Below are 14,668 nucleotides of genomic sequence, written 5' to 3' on the forward strand. Positions count from 1 at the left end.
CGTTTTTTCCTATCACCAATAGCACTTTTGCAAGCTGTATCAAACCATGGTTTGCTAGGCCGTTTTGGATTTGCAGAGGTTAGGGGTACAACTTTCCTGGCTATACTTAGTAGCTTGCTAGCAAAGGTATCAGCTGGGTTCTGTTCATGGAGGATATTTTCTGTGATATCCTCAGAGCATCTTTTTTGGAATTGTTCCCAATCGGCCTTATTCAGTTTCCACCGCTGAGGTCGTCCCAATGAAGGGAGATTGTTAGTAATGATGATTTGGAAGTGATCACTTCCCCGTAGATCATTGCTAACTGACCATTTAAAATCGTCCAGAAGTCCGGGGACGCATACGGTGAGGTCAATGCATGTGAATGATCCAGTTCCTGGGTGCAAGTAGGTCGGTGATGCATCATTAAGTATGCATAAATCATGTTGGAGGAAGATATCCTCCAGCATACGACCTCTTGTGTCGGTATTGTTGGATCCCCACATGGTGTTATGGGCATTGAAATCCCCAAGGATCAAATAAGGCCGGGGGAGTTGTTTCAATAGGTCCTCCATGTCTGTTCGGTTTAATGGAGCGCCTGGTGGTAGATACAGGCTGCAGCAAGTGATAACCTTGTGAAGGGTTATCCTAGCTGCTACGGCCTGTAGTGTGGTCTGTAGTTCTACCCTCTCATGGGGGATGCTATCCTTCACAAGGATACAGACTCTACCTGATGCTCTCTCTGCATCCTCAACATTCTTGGTGTAAGCACGGTAGCTTCGGAAGCTGATGCAATCTTTTAGAAATGTTTCCTGTAAGCAGACAGCTACAGGAGTCTCAGAGTCCATCAGTAGCTGCATTTCCTCATAATTGGCCTTGAGGCCTCTACAATTCCACTGTACAATTCTGGAATCCATGGCTTATTCTAGATGACCTACTTGGAGCTATTTGGCCTTGGGAGGCCCCCGGAGGGGTTTCCCTTTATTCCAGTGACCTTGGTATTTTTATTCTTGGGTTTGGATGGAGAGGAGGACAACCCCCTTTTGGGGGAAGTCTTTCTCTCTGGAGAGGGGAGATCCCTCTGGTTAGAGCGGAGGTTATTTCCTCCTCTCTCACCTCGGGCATCCTCTCCGCTTTGATTTCTCCCCTTAGGGAGTTGGTCAACCTCTAACTCAGTAGAGGTTGGGGTGTCTGGCTGGGTTCTCTGAGGAGAACCTGTGTCAGACATGATGTCTCCGGGTTCTCCCGGAGTATTGGTTTTGACATGCTGCTCAGTCTCCATGCTCTCATCAGCGAGCACAGAGAACCTGTTCTTTAGCATGACAAAAGGGCTTTCTTGTTTCTTCAGAGGTGTGTTCTTTGGCGGTGTTTTCTTCTGAGTTGGGGGAGAAGGAGGGGGTGGTGGGGTCAATGTGTCCGTCTGTGTGGCTATGGATCTTCCTTTCTTAGCAACAGCCTGGGCGTAGGTCTTTGTCAAGCCGAATTGGCCCTTGGGTAGGGCCAGTACAGCCGATTTCGCCTGGCTAAAGGTACATCCGTTTCTTGTCTTGTACTCCTGCACGGCAACCTCCTGTTTCCACACAGGGCAGTCCTTGGAGTAGGCTGAGTGGCCAGCTTGACAGTTTGGGCATTTGAACTGGGCTGTGCAGCCCTTGTCCTCATGACCCTCTCCAGCACATCTGGCACACACAGTGTTCCTCTTACAGACTGCCGCGCCGTGTCCATAACCCTGGCACTTGAAGCACCTCATGGGGTTAGGTATGTAGGGCCTCACTGGAACTCGTAGGTATCCTGCCTTCACATACTCTGGCGGTGTCCTAGTTCCGAATGTGAGGATAATAGTGGCGGTTTTGACCTCCTCACCCTCCCTGCGCCTGGTAATGCGCCGGGCATGGGTGACTCCTTCAATGCCCTCCACTATTTCCTTCTCGGAACATTCCAGTAGGTCCCTAGAGCTGATTACACCTCTGCTGGTGTTCAGACTCTTGTGTGGCATGACTTCCACTTGGAGATCACAGAGTCTTCTGCATCTTAAAAGCCCATCAGAGTGTGTCTTGCTGTCTACTTCTACAAGGAGTTCCATTGTTTTGTGTAGCTTAGACACACTCTTGGGCTCTCCCACTACTGACTTGAGTCCCTTATAGATAATAAAAGGGCTCAACTTGGTCAGGCTTTTTCCCTCCTCTGTGCATCTAACCACCAGAAATGATGGCCAGGTGGCACAGCTTTTTGGGACCTCCTCTTTTTTATCGTCAATTCGTCGTTTCTTGCCCAGACATAGGTCTGGGGCAAGTAGTTTTGTGTGTGTTTTTTTGTCCATATATATTTTGGTTAATTCGGCACCTGTGCTCCCCACCCGCCATCGAGTCCAACAAGGGGACGGGCCATTCGGATGTCCAGAATGAGCCCGCCAGGGCTACACAGGTGCTATACTCAGTCAGCTGCTACATCGGACATGTGTCCGATACAGCAGCTCCCTGATTGACCCTCCAGCCACCGCCCTCCAGCATAGGTCGACGACCTATGCTGGTAGCTCGGCATGACCAGCCGGTTGACCCAGAGCGGGCCATCTGGGTCTCAGGTCTAGGGAGCCAAAGTATTGTGTTGTTGTGGTTTATCCTCAGATAGCCACCACTCAAACACCAGGATCTCTTTATCCCCCCTTACCCGTCGCAGTCCACGGCAAACGGACTGGTCTAGGACGTAGTGAGAATTTAAAGTTAAGGAGACAGTGTGATGATCAATGAAGGCAGACTTAGGAAAAGAGGAGGCAGACACAATGATAGAAAAGAAGTAGGGCACTTTTGAGCTCCAAAAGTGCTAAGGAAAGAGGAGCGCAGTTTAACGTCATGTCTCGGGACGATTTTAGTTAAGTTTCAACTAAAGGTTTATGTTTACCAGTGAGTCTAGTACATAGCTTTAGAGATTTAGATGACGCTAACTCTCTCAATTCTAATAGATCTAGAGATCTAGAGATTTTGTAACACTTTGTAGTACTAGTAATACCTCCGTAGACAGGAATTAGATACCGATATAACGCAGGTCTTGCCTTTTCCGTTGGGCGCCACTTGTTACGACACAAGACTCTTCGAAATAATAATAGACTCTCAGGTTATTACTCTATAAATACTTTAATATTACAACAAGTTATGTAAATACGAACATTTCATTTCTCTTCCTGTCAATTACTTCCGGCTTCCCCTTTTCAACATCCTTTCCATTCATTACACACATTCGCACCATTATTCATGCACACCGTGCTGCGCTACGACCGTAACACCCCCCTTGTTTGCTAAGTTCGATGTACATCGAACGTCTTTTAAATATCAAATAAAATTATAACAATATTTAACATACATACATAACATACATACACACATACATACATACATACATACATAACATACATACATACATAACATACATACATAACATACATACATACATAACATACATACATAACATACATACATACATACATACATAACATACATACATACATAACATACATACATACATAACATACATACATAACATACAAACATACATACATAACATACATACATAACATACATACATAACATACATGCATAACATACATACATAACATACATACATAAAATACATGCATGAATAAAATACATAACATACATACATAACATACATACATACATACATAAATAACATACATACGTAACATACATACATAACATACATACATAACATACATAAATAACATACATATATAACATACATAGATAACATACATACATAACATAAATACATACATACATAAAATACATACTTACATACATACATACATACATACATACATACATACATACATACATACATACATACATACATACATACACACATACATACATACATACACACATACATACATATATACATATCATACATACATAACATACATACATAACATACATAAATAACATACATACATAACATACATACATAACATACATGCATAATTTACATACATAACATACATACATACATACATACATACATAAAATACATACTTACATACATACATACATACATAACATACATACATACATACATACATACATAAAATACATACTTACATACATACATACATACACACATACTTACATACATACATACATACATACATACATACTTTCATACATACATACATACATACATACATACATACATAATTAGACTAACGTTTCAACCGTCAATTCAGAAAGGAAGATCATTACATCCGTACCCAAACCGGGGTCACGGGGTTGGGACATGAACCATTGTGATAACAGTCAATAGCAAATAGATGAATCTAGAAATAAACAAGTGGTCCACCCTGGCAGGAAAAAATGCAGGTTTCAATATTTTTAGAAAGAATATCATAATGAAATTCTATCAACTGCAAAATGACAGAGCAGAAAGGAGCAAGAAGGTTGACAGATCCTGTATGGTGCCCCAAAGGTCAAGCAGAAAAAGGGATGGGTGAAAGTGAATGTGAAGTTAGATGTGAACCTGTCCTAATTCTTGTCTTTATAATGAGTATCTATTTGTTTGTAAAGGGTCAATCTCTAATTCATAGACTCAATAAGAAATATATTACTGCTAAGAAAATAAAAAAAAAATTACTTTAGTTTTGTGTCTAATGACAGGTACATGTACTGTAGTTAACGCGATTATATGAAAAACTACTTATTAATTGTTGTTTTAAATTATGTCCAACTTATTTGCATAGTAAATAGATTTTTTCTCTTTAAAAAAAGTTGACATTTATTATTTAAATGTAGTATTTAATATTACTGAACTTACATAACTTAGCCATACAATTATAAGAATAATATAATTTTTTATCAACGATCTAAAACAGTTTGCATAAATGCGTTTAAAAAGTTGTAAATGGTCATCCCCTTACAAAAAACCTCCAGTGTTTGTTATTATTAATAGTGTATAGTTGTAAAAATGGCGTATTTTTATGAAAAAAACTTCTTGCATAATTGATTTAAAAAAATAGATTTTTCGATTTCAGAAAAGAAAAAAGTAGCCGTTACATCAGAACTTTGAATGATCTAAAATATCATGATGTCCGATTTTCATTCTCTCTTCTAGTTTCTGAGATCTAAACGGGACGGATGGAAGGACGGACAGACGGACGGACAGGCCAAACTAAACTAATAGCATCATTTTACCTTTCGGGGGCCGCTAAAAGTCTTCCTTTGGGTCAGGATTTTGTGATTTTACTATCACAAAAGAGATACAAGACATCCATAGCAAAGACAAACAGACACAAAAACTCTTTTATTCCCCTGGCAATCAAATCATTAAATAAGAACAACCTGATATAAACTTTCCGCATGTAAATTATGAGTGAGCCTGGTGTGAATGTACATTTTTTATATAGTTATAATGTTGTTTTTTTTAGTGTAATGCACAAATGGTAAGACAAATTTATTTACGGACAATGAAAATTATTATTATCATTATTATAAAAGAGCGAGTATTCATTCTCTTGCGAAGCCAGGGTCGAGTTTCGTTAAAGGGAAACAAAATTCATCGTAGTCCCTTTATCAGTTTCCACTGAGGAATTTTCTGATGATGTGACAGGTCTGCAGGTATTATTATTATTATTATTATAGCACACAACCAATACTTGTTCTTCTAACGACTTTTTTTTCAAACTTCCATCTTATGGGTAAGTGATAAATCTCATATCTACAGAACCGACGAGCTTAGAGTTCAAATCCCCTTGAAAAATTTTATACTTCGAATTTTTAGGACGTCCTGAGACGATCCAACTCTAATGGGTTGTGGCGGTAAAGGCGTCAATCGTCATCCACTGAAACATTGTGACACCATTTGCCCCCACATATCGCCAGGTGTAAAAGTGTTGCCTTGTTTTTTTCTGCTCTAGGTATTGGGTTTTTGCTTAGTGAGGAAGGTTTGTTCACTAGAAACGCTACACTTAATAACCTTCGTCAACCCACATGGTGCATAACATGCACCCATTCACTCACTTAGTCAAGGGGAACATTCTAGATACTCTTAGGAACATTTTATCAAAAAGTTGAGCTAAAGACATAACAAGCACAAAACATCCACATAACAGCCACAAAACATCCACATAAAAAGCCGCATAGCAGTCATATAACAACTACATAACAACCACAAAACATCCACATAACAGCCGCATAACAGCCATATAACAGCCACATAACAACCACATAATCACATAACAGCCACAAAACATCCACATAAAGCCGCAAAACAGTCACATAACATCCACATAACAGCCACATAACAACCACAAAACCACCACGTAACATCCACAAAAGATCCACATAACATCCACATAAAATCCACATGACAGCCACGTTCAACTCTTTTTTGTCTCTGTAAATCTGAAGACTTTTCACATACATCAGTTGAACCTAAAATGTATTGGATTGATATAAAAGTAAATAAGATTGATGTCTTTGTTCTTAGTACCCTATACTGACGACTATTATTCAGCGGTGCATCCTCCGTACATGTGGATTTCTTAAAAACGACAAACGCGGAAGAGGAAAACCTATTTGTGCCAGCGTATTTGACAACCGCACTTAGGACTATATTTAGGTAGCTGTATAAGGCGGAGGCAGCTGTGATACAGACAGGTGAAAAGTAATAATAACTGTCCTACTTATAGTTAATCTAAAGACCTGATGACTTTTGTATGTGTTTTGTTTGGTCACGTGATCACCATTCTCATTGTGTAGATGAACATGTATATTCAGTTTAACCCCTTTCGATACTAATTTCAATTTCCAACAATATGTCACATAAATCAATGCAAAAGAAGATGATACATAACCCTTGTGTTTTTTTATATTGAAATATTTTGTGTGTGTGTGTCCAATTAAAGGCCTAATGAAGAATGTTATGTGTGTAGCCTATATGAATTTTGGTCCTTACTGGAAAAAAATTTAATAAATATGTTTTATCTTAAAAAATATATTTGCAGATCTATCATTCAACGGTACACGAAATTCAATTGCTGTTTAGATGCCAGACGCGTAGAAACCTATCTGTTAAAGTTTAAATGTTGTCTTTCTAATAGACGTAGTTAAACATTAACTTTGTTGAAATGAATATTGTAATAACTTAAGTGAGGCAACTCAACGAGGCACATATATCTTTATTTACAAGACATCACACGTTCATAAAACATCATCTTTCTTAGGCACGATCTCTCCATATTGGCTCTCTACTTGGGCGGAAATTGTTAGTCTCTTCATGTCAACATCCTGTTCTAGTTTGGTTACTAGAAGTGCGCATCTCTGCACTAGCCTGGATGGTGGTGCGCATGGCAAAGTCATAACATTGCCCCCGTCTTAGCACTTTTCGTCCCGAAAAGAAACACTGCAGTGGAGCTTTGACAGTTCAGGTGGAGGTCGATCGGTGGGAACCACAGACGTTAGGGTGTCTGTTGCCCACAAAGCCATCTGCACAGTTTCCCTTGGTCGTCGCTTCCTCTTCTTCCAGTTGGCAAGTCTACGCTTGAGACGATATCGTGGTCGCTGCTTCGACCTCATGACGATAGTCGCTGATGCCAGCCAGCTGACACATGGAGAGTTAGTGGAGGTCAGGGTTGCCAGCCAAGTAACACAAATGGATGTTGTGATGATCACCGTAGATTCCAGGTTTGTTGTTCTAAGACGCTGAGTCAGCGGACCTTTTCCATGGACGTGTCGTGACACAGTTGTAGGCCCACAGCTAGCTATGGTTTCAAGCACATAGTCTTTCTCAGCTTCATCTGTAAGGTATGCCCATGAAGCATCCTTGTAATGTTCATCCACCACTACATCAGGTTTCGCTGGGATTAATTCATCACCGTTCAAGTCACTTTCACTGATGTGGGCAGAAGTACACATTTCTGTCAAGTTCAGGTCTTGTTGCTGGGTTTCTTGGCATGGGCACTGTCCCCACAGGACGCCGCATATACAGTTCATGTCAATCGTCTGGATGCAGTTGCCAAGTATGGAGTTCTCTCTTATGCCGCTATCAAAGTCAAATTCGTTGTTTCTGCCTCGGCCATTGTTGGGGCCCGTATTCGCAATTTCACCCGACGACATCCAAGGCAAGGAATCAGAAACGGTCTTGAGGCTTTCATGGTTTGAGAGGTCTTTAAGGTCCACAGCAGCCAGCTTGGACCCAGACCCAACGTTGTCTTGATCTGTCTGGCTCGTTGCAGGAACAAAAGTTTCAGGCTCATAACAGACTTCTCTAGTTTCTTCATTTGTTTCTTTTCTTTAAATTCTGCATATCCCATTGAGATCGTCGCAGCAATCGTTGTCACGTTTCTCGCCCTGAAAGTCATCCCCGCCAGACTTGACCACAACACAGTCACAGACAGCGCTCCAATCCCCAGCACCTCCATCACCACTGTTTGTGCAGCCACAGTCCTGACCAGGTAACTGCTCCTTCCCTAACGAATTTATTCCTCCTTTTGCTTGCGATACAATTTTATCACTTTGGTCTATTTGGCCTTCTACTTTCAATACACTTTTATCAACTTTGTTCAACTTTATGTTCCTGCTCATGTTCAGTTGTTCATCAAATGCATCCAAAAAGTCCTGGATCTTGCCAATGAACTCAACAATCCCAAGTTCAATTTCAAATGTGTAGGTCTCCGGATCTTCTTCTTCATTGACCAGAGCTTGCCTCAGACGAGCCGTGAGCGTTTCCCTGCTACCGAGGGATTTTAAACCTCGGTCCCGAAGCTCTTGTCTTATCTCTTTAATTGAGATCTGATGTAATAGCTTCAAATATGTCATGATTGTAATCAAAGCCTACCTCCTCTCGTTGAGTTGCCTATAATCCTACTTCTGACACCAATTGTAATAACTTAAGTGAGGCAACTCAACGAGGCACATATATCTTTATTTACAAGACATCACAAGTTCATAAAACATCATCTTTCTTAGGCACGATCTCTCCATATTGGCTCTCTACTTGGGCGGAAATCGTTAGTCTCTTCATGTCAACATCCTGTTCTAGTTTGGTTACTAGAAGTGCGCATCTCTGCACTAGCCTGGATGGTGGTGCGCATGGCAAAGTCATAACAATATTAAGAACGCCTGTCTTCGAGTCCGAAGATTAATAAGGAGTGCATTATTTCTATTGGCTAATCAGCTATTTTGACACATCCAACGCAGATCTGTATTGCGCAGATCATTTTAACGTGATAATTGGCTACATAACTAGCCAATACCACTATTTATACTAAATGCAGTACACAGTGGCATAGTAGTCTGAGATGTCTGAAATAAATATTACTTTAATGTAGATGTATTCTACAGCTGACCTCAGATGGCATCTACAAAAGACATTTGGAGAGCATTCTGACAAATGGACAATGCTATAGATTACTTAAAGAATCGCCATGAAATGAAAAAATAAACCGCTGAACTATTCAAATAATATTTAAAATAAGAAATAAACAGCAAAGTAAAAGTTAATTTAATGACTCTCGTCCAAAATCCTTAGTCTAGTGATGTAGTTTAAAAAAAGATCATTCCAAGTTTTCTTTAAGTCTTTCCACAGTGATGCATCAAGATTCGAATGAGCTTCTGAAAGTATGATTAATATCTGACACATTGATTCAAAGACGGATTGATGAAATGGCCAGTGATGTGAAGCAACAAAATAAAAGGAAACTTCAAGTTTAAAATGTTTCTTCTGAAATGGATGAGCCAACCTTGATTTATGAATTTCTGATTCTTACATTGTTTTGAACGAGATTTTCATGACATTTTCTTATCTAGGACACAAAAGGTGAATCTACTTTTATTTTAATGAAGGTATTTTTAAAAAATGAAATACAACATTGTGTAGCTTATGCAAGTGATGGAGCACCATCAATGGTTAAGTCCGTAAGTTAAATAAAAAACGAAAATTTCAGAAATGTATGCATACTGGGGAATGACCCGTAGTCACCATCGTGTGGATACAAATAAGAGCCTACAAGCTCATTCATCTTTAGATCTCAAGACAAAATCGAGCGCATCTTTCATGGCATTCCCTGAAACAGTGACGAGCAACATGTTAAACTCTTCATTGTACACTGAGGTTCGCTGGCTTCCAAAAGGGAATAGTCTGCCTCATTTTGTTGACCTTTTGACCCACAAATTAGTCATTTTTGAGGGACGGGAATATTCATCAGTTGGCAATGACTTGCAGAAGGTAAAAAAAATTGTGTCTACATGGTAGGCATCGCTAAAAAAAAATATTTGTAATCGCTCAGATTTATTTTTGTTAATCTGGATCTATTCCAAATTCAAATACATGACTGATCCAAACTAATCGATTCAACTCAGCTTAATATAAGCTTTTTTTTTGTTTTTTTAAAGTATTTTAAGATTTTTTCTTGTTTGACTAATTTAAAGATTGACATTTCTAATATTGTCAAACTGCATGAGGCACAAAGTTCCCATTAGCAAAAGTTCATTTTGTATGAATTCCTCAATGATAATTGTAATCTACTAATTATGCGTCAAAAATATCACTAATTGATCACGAGATCTCTTAAACTATCGTACGTATCCGCATCAAATTTCGTACACAGGTTCCTTTTATTTCCTAGGTGCTCAGTGAAAACGCTTTTTGACAGATTCGCAACCTGAAGATGACCACTTTATCAAACCTTTGTATTTTATTTCCCCAAAAAGCCGCAGTCTGATTAGAATGCAATAAAAAAATAATTCTTATTTTAAAGCAATTTGTTTTTCTTTTTTCCTAAGTCAGCTTATTTTTAATATGCCTTACGTCATTTCCACTTACTTTTAGACGCGGTCTATAAAGAACAAAACCAATCCTAATAGCATAAACAAGATAGATCAAGGGGCTTTTGTTTTCTCTCTCTCTCTCTCGGTCACATAGGGGCCTAAGGCCGGCCCTGCAAAAATAACGGCGTATGTTACACCGTGGGTCGACTAGTTTTCTATATTTAAGGAACGTCTTAATGTATTAAGATATGATAAGATATGATAAGATAAGATATAATGTGCATGTTTGTGGTAGATTTCCTCTTTCTAAAAGTGTAACAGTTTCACACACACACAAATACTTCAATACTTCACTATTTCAAAAGGTACTCACGTAGAAAGATGAAAGAAATTCGAATGAAATATTGATATCAAGACATGAGCACAAGTCCTGTTTATCAGTTTTTGTTTACTTTTTTGTTTTATTTTGTTTCTGTGTTTATCCTTCACTCATGTTGGACTTTAGGTTGTTGTTCTAGTAATGGAGCTGGGTTTTTTTTTAAGCAAACACGCTGAGGTCGATAAACTTGTGCTAGTCCATCGATTCAATTTAGCGGGGATTCTATTTTTATGCCCCGTCGTGTTTCAACATTTTTTTCAAATAGTATTTGAACACCAAGCAGTTTCTACAAAGCTTATATCCACTCACTTTGTCTGTCTGGTAAAACAGTTTGTACACGTCATTTCTCCCAGACATATTCTTGGAATAATTAAAACTTTTCAGAATAATTTATCCGCATAGACAAGACATGAATCATTAAAAAAAATAGTCAATTAATTAGTGGTAATTGATTAACAGATTAGTCAATTATTTATTGATAATTAATTATTTCGTTTGACGTCGAATACAGGAAATGACTTCTACATTTTTGAGAGATATAGTTTTAATTGCATGACTCTTCCACTTAGATAAGCTTTTTTTTTAAATAAAAAAAATGTTTTTTCGTGTTTTTAGGGTATTCTACACATTTATTATGTTGTCGAAATTCATTCTCATGTCCAATTCTGAAAATTTAAACGGATATTTGCAGTCTAATGACAAGATCTGGCAGTCAGAAGCATGGCCCAAGTCCTGGACCCAATCATTCATCATCACTCTTCCAAAGAAAGGCAATTCACAATTCTATCAAAACTTCCGCACCATCAGCCTCATAAGCCATCCTAGCAAATTCCTGTTAAAAATTATATTAAACCGGCTAAATCTGATTGGGGACAACATCAGAAGAACAAGTGGGTTTTAGACAAGGTCGTAGCACAACAGAACAAATCCTAAACCTCAGAATACTCAATGAGAAATACTTCCAACACCAAGAGAATCTTTTCCGTGTCTTTATTAATTTCAAAAAAAGCTTTCGACAGAGTATGGCATGTAGCGGGAAAGTACAACAAGTAATCCTGAACCTCTAGAAGGAGGCTTCCAGTGCGGTGTACTTCAACAACAACATTGGGGGCTGGTTTAAAACCACAGTTGGGGCTAGACAAGGCTGCCTACTCTCACCAACTCTTTTCAATATTTTCCTTGAAAGGATAATGGAAGATGCTCTCGACGTCTAAAAGGTACCGTAAGCATTGGAAGAAGAAAAATTGCAGGGACAGAAGAAGAACTAGCTAACTTGGTGATGCACATAGACAGAACTTCCGCAGTATATGATACATATATTAATGCCGAAAAAAAAAAAAACTCAAATTATGACCAATAACCATCAGGGCTTTAAAAGGGGCATCAGCTTTGGAGGTGAAAAGCGGACAAGTGTCATTAGTTTTAAAAACTTTAGAGTTATCGTCTCAGATGAGGGAAACAAACCTGAACTAATGGCCACAGCAGTACTTTCAAAAATCAAAACAATATGGAATGACAAAGGCATAGCCATCATCATCAAAAGCAGACTGTTGCGTTCTCTGGTCATGGCCATATTCCTACTTGCTAGCGAGTCTTGGACACTGACTGCAGAGCTAGAGAGGATTTAAAGACCGCATCACAAACTAAGAGATAAGAAACAGAGTTACTACAGTGTTTGGACCCCACGATGACCTGCTAATTATTGTAAAAAAAAAACGCAAAATAAAACTCTATTTCCATATTACAAGGTCATCAGGCTTGCAAAGACCTTCCTTCAGGGAACAGTACTAGGAAAAGAAGAAGAGGCAGACAGAGAAAGCGATGGGAAGACAACGTAAAAGAATGGACGGGCTGTCATTGAAAGAGGTTCTAATGAAGGCAAAAGAATGGAGAAAGACGGCCAAAAAATCATGTGTGGTGCCTCAACAGTCCAACAGACTAATGAATGGGTGAAGGTGAAGGTAGTGAAGGTGAATAATAAGGACCCATTGAAATTACTTTTTACATTCATATTCATTACATAATGACTTTTGCCACAACTAACACAATCATTTGATTGGACACTTTTCTAGATTTCTTAAAATAATGTCTTTAACAATATCTATAACTGAAGCGTCAGGTGAAAGTGTTTTCTCGAGAATGAAACTAATTAAATATTATCATTGATCAACAACGTCACAATTCTGTATGAATAAGTCTTCCTAACTCCGAACAGAGAAGAGTAACTCTTCAATGTCTCAATGATGTTAATTTTCATGAAAAGTCCAATACATTTCATGTATTTTGTTGTGTATTGGTTTAAGTTTTGAAATTATATTAGCTTTTGTTTTTTTTTTTTAGTTGTTTTTTTTTCAACTTTCATCTGTGTTATGAGTTTTATGGAAGTTTTCAACTAGAATCTTGGTCTCATCTCAATCTTATGTATGCCCCATCCCAAGACTGTGTGCATGAATAAAGCTATAGACTAGAGCAGTGTACTATAGGTATAGAGTATCCCATATCATACCTGGAACTCTATTCAGGTTTTTAGATTCAGTCCATTGCAACATTTTTAGGCATTTTACAAATTAGTGAATGGAAGTAAATGAAAGTCTTACTAAGTATTGTGTATGTAGCGGACAGTTTATCCTAAAGACTAAAGATACTTCTGATAAATATTTCTCTTAATTCCAAAACAAAAGTCGTCTGTCTACTGCATCCTGTATGCCAAGACTTTGTCTGTTCGTGTACGTCTCAGCAGTTTAACCTTTTTACGTTTCTGATTTCACCTCCGGAATTGTTTTAGTTTTACAACTGTGCAGCTCCGAACAAAGTTAAATCTTCAGATAACTCCATCTAAAAAAAAAAAGGTACAAAATTCAAAGATTAAAAACTTGTCAATGCACGAGCCTATAAACCAGACGTGTTCATGTTTAGAACGTAGTGTGGCTGCATTCATGGTTTATATTATGTCAAACTGTTTACCGAACACGTGAACTGGCTTAAATAATGAACATTTTCAATACGAATCGAACAAAAGTTTATCCAGGATTTTATGCGTCCAGATCAAGTTACGTGTGTATGAGAATGGACCAGGAACAATAAATGTATACACTCTCCTTCAACCTCCCTCCATTCTCTCTCTCTTTCTCTCTCATTCACAATGCATCTTCTCTCTCTCTCTTTCTCTCTCTTTCTCTCTCTGTCTTTCTCTCTCTTTCTCATTCTCTATGCATCTTCTCTCTCGCTTACTCTCTCTTTCTCTCTCTGTCTTTCTCTCTCTTTCTCATTCTCTATGCATCTTCTCTCTCTCTCTTACTCTCTCTCTTTCCCTCTCTTTCTCTCTCTCTTTCTTTCTTTCTTTCTCTCTTACTCTCTCTCTCTTTCTCTCTCTCTCATTCTCTATGCATCTTCTCTCTCTCTCTTTTCTCTCTCTTTTTCTCTTCTCTCTCTCTCTCTTTCTTTCTCTCTTTCTTTCTTTCTGTTTCTCTCTCTCTCTCTTTCTTTCTCTCTTTCTTTCTTTCTGTTTCTCTCTCTGTCTCTCTCTTTCTCTCTCTTTTCT

The sequence above is a fragment of the Biomphalaria glabrata genome, chromosome 8 (assembly GCF_947242115.1).
Source record: "Biomphalaria glabrata chromosome 8, xgBioGlab47.1, whole genome shotgun sequence".
NCBI classification, from domain to species: Eukaryota; Metazoa; Mollusca; class Gastropoda; family Planorbidae; genus Biomphalaria; species Biomphalaria glabrata.